We start from the raw sequence: 12,127 nt of genomic DNA on the forward strand, positions 1-12,127 counted from the left end.
GTTATTATTTTAATTCTATTTTCATTTTATTTGTTTCTATTTATTTTCAGATTTATTTTGATTTTTCTTTGATTTGGTTTTAATTTATTATATTTTATTTTAGTTAGTTTTTATTTTTATTTTATTTTGATTTGATTTTGATTTTGATTTTGTTTTGTTATATTTTATTATATTTTTTTTCTACGTTCAGTTTACTTAGTTTATTTAGTGTTTACGTAGTTATTTTAAATTATTTTAGTTAGTTGTTAACAATTATAATTTTCTTTTTTATTTTATTTTATTTTGTTTTTATTTTATTCATATTTTTTATTTTTTTATTTTAAGTACGTTAGTATTGTATTTTTAAGTTTTTGTTTATTTTTGTTTTATATTTTTTATTTATTCATTTTCTTTTATCTTATTTTTAGTTTTTATTTTGTTTATATATATATTTTTTGAATATTTTTGTTATTTTTCTCTTAACGTCATTTTAGTGTTTTATTTTGTTTTTGTTTTATTTTTATTTTATTTTGCATATTTGTTTTTATTTTTATCTTCAAATTTATTTTGATTTTTTTTTTCTAAAAAAAAAGAAAAAATATACTGTTTTTTTTTTTCTCCACTAATATGTTTTAGGAAGAAAGCAACATGACAGAAGAACATGCACCACCTTCTAAGAGGACACTTGGAGATTATGTCATGTACCAAGGGCAAAGACATTTTTCTAGTATTGCAATACCGGCTACCACCAAGGCCTTGAAATAAAACCCACTTTTCTCACTCATCATTACCCATCAATTCAAAGCAATGGAACATGAGGATCCATGTTCACATTTGTCTACATTCTATGAATTGTGGGAACAATGGACTTTCAATCAGGTGATCTTGAAAATGTTTATATGCGCTTGTTTTCTTTGTCATTGGCAGGAAAGGTTAAGGATTGGCTCAGATCACTTCCAAATCAAAGTCTCACTAGTTGGAAGGATGTAGAGGAAAAATTTCTGCAAAGATTTTTTCCAATTTCTCGCTACATCAAAGCAAAGTCTGAAATTTCTGTGTTCAGACAAGGAGCAGATGAATCACTCTGTGAGACATGAGAACGATTTAAAATGATACTCAGAAAATTCCCAAATCATGGGTTTGAAGATATTGCTCAACTGAGCATATTTCTCACCGGTTTTAGATCTGACACAAAGATGCTCCTAGACGCTGCAACTGACGGCACAATGATGGCTCTTGATGTAGAACAAGCGACAAGGATTATTGTTGCATTGGTGTCAACTGATTATCAAGCCCAACAAGATAGACAAAATACTCAGAAGGAAGGGTCGTTAGAAGATGCACTATTGGCTCAAAATAAAATTCTGACACAGCAGATTGGGCAACTAACCGCACAAATGGCTAAATTGCCCCAACAGTTATATGTTGTTCATTCATCTCAAAGCAAGAGTCAATCAATCATGTGTGATTTTTGTGGAGGTGATCATCTTAATGGTCACTGTTCTTATCTGAACAATTCACCTGAAGTTGAGGATCCATCCATGCTTGAAAGAATGAGTAAAGTTGAAGAAGCCCTAACAAAGATTGTGATAATGGAAGAAAATAGCATGTCAACGATTAGGAATATAGAGATCCAAATGGGAAAAGTGGCCAAACAATTTGAAGAAATACAAAGTGGCCAGTTTTCAGTCGACAACCAAACCAACCCAAAAGAGCATTGCAATAATGTAATAGCTGAAAAAGAAGATGTGACTAAGGAGTTAGAGAGAGAAACGAAAAGAAGTGAGGAAGAAAAAATTAAAAATAAGGAGAGAAGTGTTCTTGAAAAAGATTTATCATATCCTCATCCTCCTTCAAAAAAAAAAAAAAAAAAAGAGAAGGAAAGAAAATTCTTTGACAAATTGCTCCCTAGGAATTGTTTTGCAGGAAATCTGAAGCAAGATTCAACATTTGAGAGATTTTTGAAGAATAGGAGCTATATTGAAGAGAGAAATAGAGAGTTGGAGGCTAGATGCAGTGTCATGACTCAAAAGGACTTGCTTCAAAATTCAAAGAACTTAGGAGGTTTTAATCTTTTTGTGTCTATATGTGTTTTATCTGTGGACAAGGTTGCACTGTATTTAGGTGATTTGGAGGTTCAACCCACCAAGATGCAGTTGGCAAACAGATCCATCAAAGATCCTTATGGTGTGGTTGAAGATGTTCTAGTAACGAGGAAGAATGCATACAACATGATGCAACAAAGAGAGTTGTCCATCTTGAAATAAACAGGCGTCAAGTTAGATGACGTTAAACGAGCGCTTACTAGGAGGCAACCCAGTCCACATTTTAGTTTTATGTTGTTTTATTACCTTTGCTGATTTTATTTAAAGAAAAAGAAGTAAATAATATAAAAAAAATCCTATATGCCTCCTAATCATTTTGCAGGTTATGTATTTTTGACCTAGGGACAGGTTCTATTATTCAGGGGGCAGATCCAGCAAATGAAGCAAGACTGTAGATAAAATTTTTAACAAAATGCTGGATGACTTCTTAAGAAGAGAGGATTGAGCAAAAATATGGTTTTATCTTTCTAATTCTCTTTTCTTTTTCAGTTATTTGAATTTTGTCTTATTTTATTTATTTTATTTTTCGTTTATTTTGTTTTATGTTTATTTGCTTATTTGTTTAGTTTGTTTTTATTGCTTATTTTGAATAAATTTCCTGTTTTGTTAGTTTGGTAGTTTTAAGTCTTGAATTATCTTTCTTGAATAAATTTCAATTTCAATTTGTTTGTTTTCTAGTTTATTTTTTTTTCAAATAAAAAAGAACTAGAATATTAATTTTGAATTGTGGAAAAAAGAATTTGTGTTTAAATATTAAATAGTGAGATGAATTAGACAGAGGTTCGAAAAGAAAATATGATTGAATCCTTATTCAAATGTAGTTAAAATTATGATACATGAAAATTTAACAGGATGATTGATTAGGACAGATAATGACAAGACAAGAAGGAATGAGACCATTTAAACCAAGTGAGTGTGTGAACCTTAAACAGTTTTGAGAGTTTTACTGATGAATTGACAGTTGTGGTTGCTTAATTTTTATTTTTGTTGCATCATAAAAGAGCATGAAGATGACTGAGGCATTTGTTTGTGTTAATTAGGAGTCAGGGCCAAAAAGCCAACCTTTATATTAGAATTCCATTTTTTTTATATCCCCTTTGGGCCAAGAAATTCTTGTTACTATTGCACCTTAACCTTTAATGATATATTTTCCTACCCTTTAACATGTTTAAGGAAGGAGAACATAGATGCAATACATATAGAAAAGAGAATAGTTGGTTATGATTGTGAAAGCTCAAAAAGTTGAAAATAGGAATAATATTTTCCTATTATTGAAAAAAAAATAGAAAAGAAAAAAAATCATCATGAAAATCATGAAAAGTCAAAATGAAAATGAGGAAAAAGGATATTGAAAGAAAGTGGTGATTAGATAACATATATGTTCTCTATAATTGAATTGTAGGTATGTTCTTCTTCTTTAAGATGTGCATTTTGTTATCTATGAAAAACCAATACTTTTTGGAAGCCTAGCCTCATTACAACCCTGGAAAAGACCTCAAGATTCATGTTTCTAATATGTTTGTGATTTGAAGATGAAATGAAAAACAACCGTGATTTGTTATGATTCAGTGAAAATAGAGAGAAACCCTTACTTGTGAGGCATATGAGAAGATATTCCTTGATGAATTGTCATTTGTTTGTTTTGATTTGATCTTGGAAGTTGATTGTGTCTATATTTTTCTATATTTGAATTTGGAAGCATCATAAGTTTCTAATTTGATCAGTTGTTTAGTGAATTAAGCTGTTTGATATTTAAATTCAAATATATTCATTTACTTTGCTTGAGGACAAGCAAGATTCTAAGTTGGGGAGAGTGATAAGTGCCTAATTTTAGTAATATTTCATATTAAAATATAGACACTTATGAGGATTTATTACTAATTTACATATAAAATAATCTCTAATTTATGAATTTATACCTTTTTATATTTTTTATGATATTTATTTGAATAAAAGTATTTTGTTCTCAAATTTGGTGTTAATTGCAAATTCCTATGGAAGATTGGAGATTTGAATTTAAGATGAATGATTTGAGCTAAAAAGATAAAGATAGAAGGTCCCAGAATGGAAAAAGATGCAAATAAAGATTGGGCCTTTTTTTTATGTTTTATCATTTAGCCCATTAGCGCGACATAGGAAGCAACCTAACCCTAGAAAACTAGGATAAATAGAGGGCTAGAGGCTCAATTGTAGTGTGTCAGATTGAGAGGAAAACACCATAAAGTGAATTGTAACTCAATTGGGAGAGATGAAACCTAATCCTTATTTTTCCAATTGAAGCAACTAATTCTTTGTTTGTTTTCTTATTGATCAGTGCCAACACAATCACTTCTAAACTCTTTTTATTGTTATGTTGTTATATTGAGCGAATATTGTACTTGATAATTTACTGTTCCTTGTGGGATCGATATCCGTCCTTAGGGACAATTATTACTTCTGACAAACGCGGTGCACTTGCCGTAAAAAGTCATCAACGCTCCACTTAGGCTAAATGTGGGCTGGACCTAAGTTTAATTAGGAGTAGGAAACTTTAATTAAACTTAGGTTAGCATTTTAGGTACCACTTTGCATGTTTCAACAAAAATACAAAAGAATTAAACTATGCTACTTTTGACAAAAATGTAAAAACTATTCTACACTAGAGTTTATGACATGTACAATGCGTCCTCTTGACCCCTCTTTGACCATAACTCTAGTGGTTGTCTCAATTTGACATTTTGGTGGCCTTTCAATGGATTGGTGCTAGGGCCTTTTCCATCATCCCCTCCCTCTTGAAAAGGATTTTTCCTCAAATCCAAGGCTTCGTCCTCGTCATTAGTAGGGGGGTGAATGTGGCTAGATGGTGTCCATCATCTCCTCCTTCTTGAGAAAATCTATCCTCAGATCCACAGGGTCAATCTTGGATAGCAGCCTCTTACTTTGACAACTATGCTCGTCCTCCCGGATCAAACGTCCATCTATGGGAATCATCAAACAAAGCAAATGTGTTAGTTTGAGCAATTGTATAAAAATCAATTTTATGAAGTTGCCATTCTTTTTGTTTTTCTATTGTTTTGGACAACTTTTTACAATATTTTTTTAGGGAGGAGTTCTTAATTTTCTTTTCTTTCAAAAGCTCAAGAGTTTTATCAACTCCAAAATGACTTATGAATCCTCCTTCATGTGACTCATTTACAAGGAGTTTTCTATGTGTTATTTGGGGTATGCAAAGTTTTTCTTCTTTAAATAAGTACCCCTCATAAACATAAAACCCTCCATGTGCTCTATGTTGGTACTTAGCAAAAATGGGTGCAAAATCATGATCTTCTTTATAAAGTTTAGGTATGTTATCAAATCCAAGAATTTGAGCTCCAAGTTTTAAAAGTAGGGCATGTCTCCTTGATAGAGAATCCACCACAATATTTGTATTTTCCTTCTTGTATTTGATAACATATGGAATTTGCTCAAGAAATCCCATTCACTTTGCATGTATTTTTAACTTGTGTTGACTCTTTAAATATTTTAAAGACTCATGCAGGGTCCTCACAAGTGTATAAAACTCTTTGTTATAGATGGGTAGCTGAGGGTTGCACCATGAAGTTTTTAAATAAAATATGCAATTGGGTGCCCACCTTGCAACAACCCAACACCTATTCCTACTCCCAATGCATCACACTCTAGCTCAAAAGTTTTTACAAAGTTTGGTAAAGCTAGAATGGGTGTATTGGTGAGTTGAGCTTTCAACCTTTGAAAGGCTTGCTCATGCTTCTCCACCCAACAAAATGGAGTGTCTTTCTTCACTAACTCATTGAGTGGTGAAGCTAGACTTGAGAAGTTAGGATCAATTCTCCTATAATAACTTGCTAGACCATGAAAACTCCTAACATCTCCTACATTTTGTTGTGTTGGCCATTCTTGGATGGCTTTGATTTTCTCGGGGTCAACATGTACCCCATTTTTGTTAGCTATAAAACCCAAAGACACTATACTATCAACATAGAAAGTACATTTATCACTATTAGCAAATAAACTATTAGCCCTAAACACTAAGAAAACTTCCCTCAGGTGGCTTAGGTAATCATAAACTACTACATATTTACCTATGCAATCCCTCTTTAAAGATTCTATTTTTACTATGCTTGTAAGGGGTGTTGTAAGATATTCCTCATTCTTTGTAGATCCCTCTTCTTCTTTTTCAAACAACCCCTCACTTGACTTTTCTATTTCTTTCTTCTTTTTTTTCTCATTTTCTTCACTCTCACTAGTTTCTTTTTCTTGGCTAATATTGTTAGCATTGTTCCTTAAGATCATAGATCTTTCATTGGAACAATGAGATGCTAATTGACTCTTACCAAGATATTCTAAACATTGAATTATTCTAGTGTGAGTGTGTGAGATATGCTCGGATAGGTTTTGGGAAAGTTCTAGAGATGTTTCTTTTATATGTTCTTCCCCTCTTTGGAACTCATCCCTTTCATAAGATACAAAGTATGAACTTTGTTTTTGACTTGATTGTTTTCTCAATATTTGTTTTTCAACTTTAATGCTAAGTTGAATCAAGTCATTTAAATCTCTATAAGGTAAAAGTTCAACTTTGTTTCTTATCTCAAGTTTGAGACCACTTAAAAACCTAGATATGGTGGTTTGGTTTTCTTCGTTAATCCTTGCCCTTTTTATTTATAACACCATCTTTTGCCAATATTCTTCTACACTTAGATTTTTTTGTTGGAGTCTTGGAGCTTGTCCATTAACTCCCTATTATAATAGGAAGGAAGATGGTGGCATCTTAAGGCTCCCCTAAGGTCATTCCAATATGTAATGGGAGGGTCCTTATGAAGGTGCCTTTCTCTCTCAAGGGCAGACCACCAATACATAGCATTTCCTTGAAAACTTAAGGTGGCTAAGGGTACCTTTCTTTCCTCACTTACTCTATGGCAAACAAACAATTGTTCTACCTTCATTTCCCAATCTAGATATGTTTCAACATTTTCTTTTCCATAGAAATGAGGTAGCTCTACCCTAACCTCCTTAGGGTTTTCTTTTCTTTCCTTTCTAGCTTTCCTAGGGGATGGTTGATAGTATTCGTTAATTCTAAGGCTTTGTTCCCCAAAAGAATTATCTACCCTAGAGCTAGATGCATGAGAACTTGTTTTTGATTTGTTGGATTCATCTCTTTCTTTAACCATTTTCCACTCATCTTGTATCAAAGCAAATTGAGCATCCCCTTCTTTGAGTTGGGTCTCATATTGCAATTGTCTGTATGAAAGTGTTTGAACATCTTGTGCAACTTTTTCCAAAAGGGTTTTAAGAATTGTTACATCACTTTCATTAGAATCGCGAGATGGAGAAGACATGGTTAAAAACTTGTGTTCTAAGTATTTTACCCCAAAAAGATAAGGATAGAAGTGAAGGTAGCTTTCGAGGAAAGAGAGGTGAGTCACTAGGACTTCTTAAGTACCAAGTCTTTCCTTGCCAAAACCTATCCCTCAAAACTTACCACAACCCTTTTTCTAAGTAAACTACGTAAATCACAAGTAGAAATAAAAACACAATTTTCATGCAAAGCAATTAACAATACAAAACAAGTAATTAAAGCAAAACAATTAATAAGCACAAATTAAAGATTGCTAACTAGAAAGCTTTAAACTAGACGATTCCTAAGGTGAGGCTTCTAGACACTTGGAGCCATTGAAGACACACTTACCGTCTACACGTAATTAATCCACTAATTAATCAAAATTGAATGTAATTACAACTCAAAGGAAATACAAAAGAAATTGAATTACACAAAATAGAATTCAAAGTTCCTAAACTATGCACTCCTTGGCTTGTGATTGATCTTCCTTGTTGTGTTCTACAAAGTATATGTATTTGTGTTTGTATTTGCTGCAGCTCCTTGCCTTAACCTCTTATGGTTAGCCAATTTAAATCTTCAAAACAGTACCTACTAAGTAGGGATGGACTCACCACAAGGTTCATTTCCACTTAACAAGCACCAATTTGAATTTTGTTCACCAACAATTTAGAGGTCAAGAAATGAAAGCAAAGAACAATTCAAATTTAAAAATTAGGACAAGAACAAATGGATTTGATTTATAGGACACAACTAGAAGGAGTATTGAATAATATTGGACAAGTAATAAAAATAGGCACTCAATAAAAGGTGACACACAAATTGAACCTAGACAATGGCACTAGAATTGATTAGAAAAACCAAAACAGTACTACTGGAAATTTTAGTTCCAAAAAGTGTGACTTATAAATTTATGCTGAGCTGGCTATTTGAAATTTGATTCTGAAATTGAACCACAAATAATTCAAGGTCTTAGAAAACTTTTTGCGTTGGAATCACACCAAAATTATGCACCAAATAATTGTGATAAATTTTTCAAAATTCTTGTCCGATTACCGTTTCTTTTGGCGCCAGGATGCACATTTTTTTTGTTTGATTTATCATTTTTTTTTCTGTTTTGTCTTTTGATCTGATTCTTTTTTTCTTGATTTTATAATACATCAATCTGTGTAGATCCAGATTTTCATAATTTTTCTTCAACGTATTTTAATTTCATAACAAAAAAACAGTCAGCACAGAATTTGAAAAACAGAGTAATCCTAATTCTGGAATTAAAAACAGATTGAAGAACTTCAAAAACACAATGGAGTGAATGTATATGAATTTGTATGGATCTAACATACAAATAAGAACTCAAACTAAAAATAAAAATGCACTAAAGGATCAACAAACATAGAATTATAAATCTGGACTCAAATCAAATAAAAAAACCAAAATTATCAACAAAATCAGCACTACATGGAATTGATGACAAATTAGGAGAAACATGACTTAGACAAAACACAATTAGATTTAGAAATTAAAATGACTCAAGACACACAATATGAACCGAATAGAATTGAAAATAAGACTCAAATAAACTAAAAACAGAACAACAACACAATTCTATATGGATTCCTACACAAATGTGAAAATTAGAAGCTCAAGAACAATTTGAACACAATGCACTGATTGGATTTCTCCAAACAGCACCTAAATCAAATTAAAATGTAAAAAACAGCAAGACAATATGGAGAATTGAAGAACAACATGAAAATAAGAAGAACACAAAAAATTAAAATGAAAGAAGACACTTAGCTCTTGAAGAACCATAGCTCATGATACCAAATGATGGATTTGTGCCTTCCTAGTTTGGATTTGTAGGTGAATTGCGGAAGCTTCATGGATTGGAGATGGAACAAGGTCCTTCTAAGAGTGGTGGTGACCTTGAAGGTGCATGAGAAGTAGGATTTGAAAGTGGTGAGACCAACTCTACTTGGAAGGTGATGGTTTAGGAAGAGTAAGAGCCTAACCTAGGAGGTTTTGGGCAAAGAGTGAGATTAACACAATTTTGGCAGCAATTCACTCATGTATTAATCTTCAATTTACATGACCCAAGCTCCTCTATATATAGCAAGAGAGGGCTGAATATGAAAAGCGAATTGGAGGGAAATTCAAATGTTGGCACATGGGAAGGTGGCTCCTAAATTCAGCACATGTGAGGTAGGTTCTAGAATTCTTCCATGTGCTAGGAGTTCTAGAACCTTACGCTCCACTTAGGCTAAATGTGGGCTGGACCTAAGTTTAATTAGGAGTAGGAAACTCTAATTAAACTTAGGTTAGCATTTTAGGTACCACTTTGCATGTTTCAACAAAAATACAAAAGAATTAAACTATGCTACTTTTGACAAAAATGTAAAAACTATTCTACACTAGAGTTTATGACATGTAGAATGCGTCCTCTTGACCCTTGTTTGACCATAACTCTAGTGGTTGCCTCAATTTGACATTTTGGTGGACTTTCAATGGATTGATGCTGGGGCCTCTTCCATCATCCATGACCCAAAAGATAGTAATTTATATGCTACATTCATAAATGTGTTGTATTTTCATTTTCCACCTGCGCCAAACCCAAAACAAGCTACTCCTGCGAGAAATAAATGAATTCCAAAAATTTTTGGCAAATCCAAAGAAGGTTTTCCCGTACGTTCATCACAAAAGATTTCTAGATCCCAATAAACCCAAAGCTAAATAGCCGCTTGCACAAGTCTGAAAACACAATATGTGCTCTGGCCACACCTTCGTAACTCCAAATACTCGAATTCGTTATAGCCTCTCCTGTGATATTTAGGTCACGTTGGCCATTTCTAGACCATTCTTTTATTGTTTAGCGCACACATTCTAAAACTTAAAAAATATGATATAAATAAGAAATTATTTTGCAAACGTTGGTTTTTTATAGTCCTTAAACCATACTTGTAACCATTGCATTTTTTTTATGTTTAGACAACAATTATATAAGTATGACCTAATTCAATATTATCTAAAGTAAAAAAAAAACGATGTAGTAAATATTTTTCTTAATTTACAGAGTAGAAAGAAAAAATAATATTCGAAAGAGAAAAGGTACACAATTTCACATCCAAATATACCATAAAAAAGTGGTTATTTTCATTAATTTAAACTTGTATTTTTATTAGTGAAATAAACAACCCTTCAAAGAATACACAATCTTACAAGGAAAAAAAATACAATTCTCTCTTACTTTAAGGCAAGAACACATATTTATATATATATATATATATATATATATATATATATATAAATATGACAAGAACACATATATACTTTTGTTCTTTTGAATTGAAAATTATGTTTTTCTTCTGAATTGAAATTGGTATAACGTCACAAATTGAAAAGGGTACACGTGCATTGAAAATTATGTTATTTTAGATCGCGAGGCCACCATGTTGATATTGCCATTTATATAAATTTATTGTTAAGAATCTGTTTTGTATGGGAAGAAAAGTACACGCATACAAAAATATGTTTGTTCTTCTGAATTAATTTAAGGTCAAATATAATGTTTCTTTTTGTTCCCCTTTGTTGACATCGGACACAACTTAAGTGGTCGAAATACAAAGAATCAACGTGAAAAAGTTAGAACTTGGAAAAGTCTACAAATTTATCTATGGATCATCCCTCTTATGCATAACACATTACTTAAAAATCAAAGGAAAAAAGATGTAGTTGTAAAAAAATGCTAAAGATGTGGAAAATTTATGTACCTCTTTAATTTCTCTTTTCACACAGTGATATTAACTCAATTTTAACCTTTTAAAAAATTTTAAATAAAAAATAATCTTAAAATAATCTTACATTTTTAAATAACATTAGGTGTATCTCTTCTCCTTCATAATTCTCATTCAGTCACAACACTTTCATTATTCTTTAATCAGAATGTTTGAGAAAGCAATTTCAACATTTAAGTGTGTGAGAGAGTTGACAAGAAGATTAGTTGTATTTAACTTTCTAAGTGTGACAAGATTTTGTTTTTTTAGTTTTGTATTCCATTTTTGCCCCTCACTGTTTTTTTTCCTTAAGTTTTGTGACTTTCAAAAAAATGAAAAGAAAAATAAACGAACAACAACATAGTTACCACTAATAAAAATACCACAAAACTTACCTCAACCACCAATTTTTACCACTAACCGCTACCAGCTACCACAAGCAAAGCAACTACCATCACTTGAGAATGAAGAAGAAAACATCGCACTCTCCAACATACTCAGAAGGATATTGTTGTAATTAAAAAAAGTAAGGAGATGGAGGAGGAAAATATAGAGGTAGAAGAATTTACCAAAATTTATGTAACACGTGCCAATAATTGGTTCAATTGAAAATAACATTGTTAATTTTTTAAATTCAAAACGTTATTCGTTAATTTTTTGGTTATTTATTTTGATAATTTCATCTTAATTTTTTGTTATTTTATTAAAAAGTGTAAGGAGATTCACAGAATTCTAATAATGATAATAATACTTTTTATTCAAATTCCGAAATTGTCCTTCACCAATACATGATAATTTTGGATGTATTTGAAAGGACACCTTATAATTTGTCTACATTACAAATTTAAAACAATGAAATATAAAATAAGACAATAACGTCATAGAAAACAAAAAAAAAAAAAAGAAAACTGTATAAAGCATCATAAGAAAATATGAAAGGA

General features: G+C 31.5%; 1 pseudogene; it reads right to left on the reverse strand.

Annotated features, from left to right (window-relative positions):
* Nucleotides 1-1,014: 1,014 nt before the first annotated feature.
* LOC137827314 (small nucleolar RNA R71) lies at nucleotides 1,015-1,120 on the reverse strand (annotated as a pseudogene).
* Nucleotides 1,121-12,127: the final 11,007 nt, after the last annotated feature.

The sequence above is a fragment of the Phaseolus vulgaris genome, chromosome 8, assembly GCF_000499845.2.
Source record: "Phaseolus vulgaris cultivar G19833 chromosome 8, P. vulgaris v2.0, whole genome shotgun sequence".
Taxonomy (NCBI): domain Eukaryota; kingdom Viridiplantae; phylum Streptophyta; class Magnoliopsida; order Fabales; family Fabaceae; genus Phaseolus; species Phaseolus vulgaris.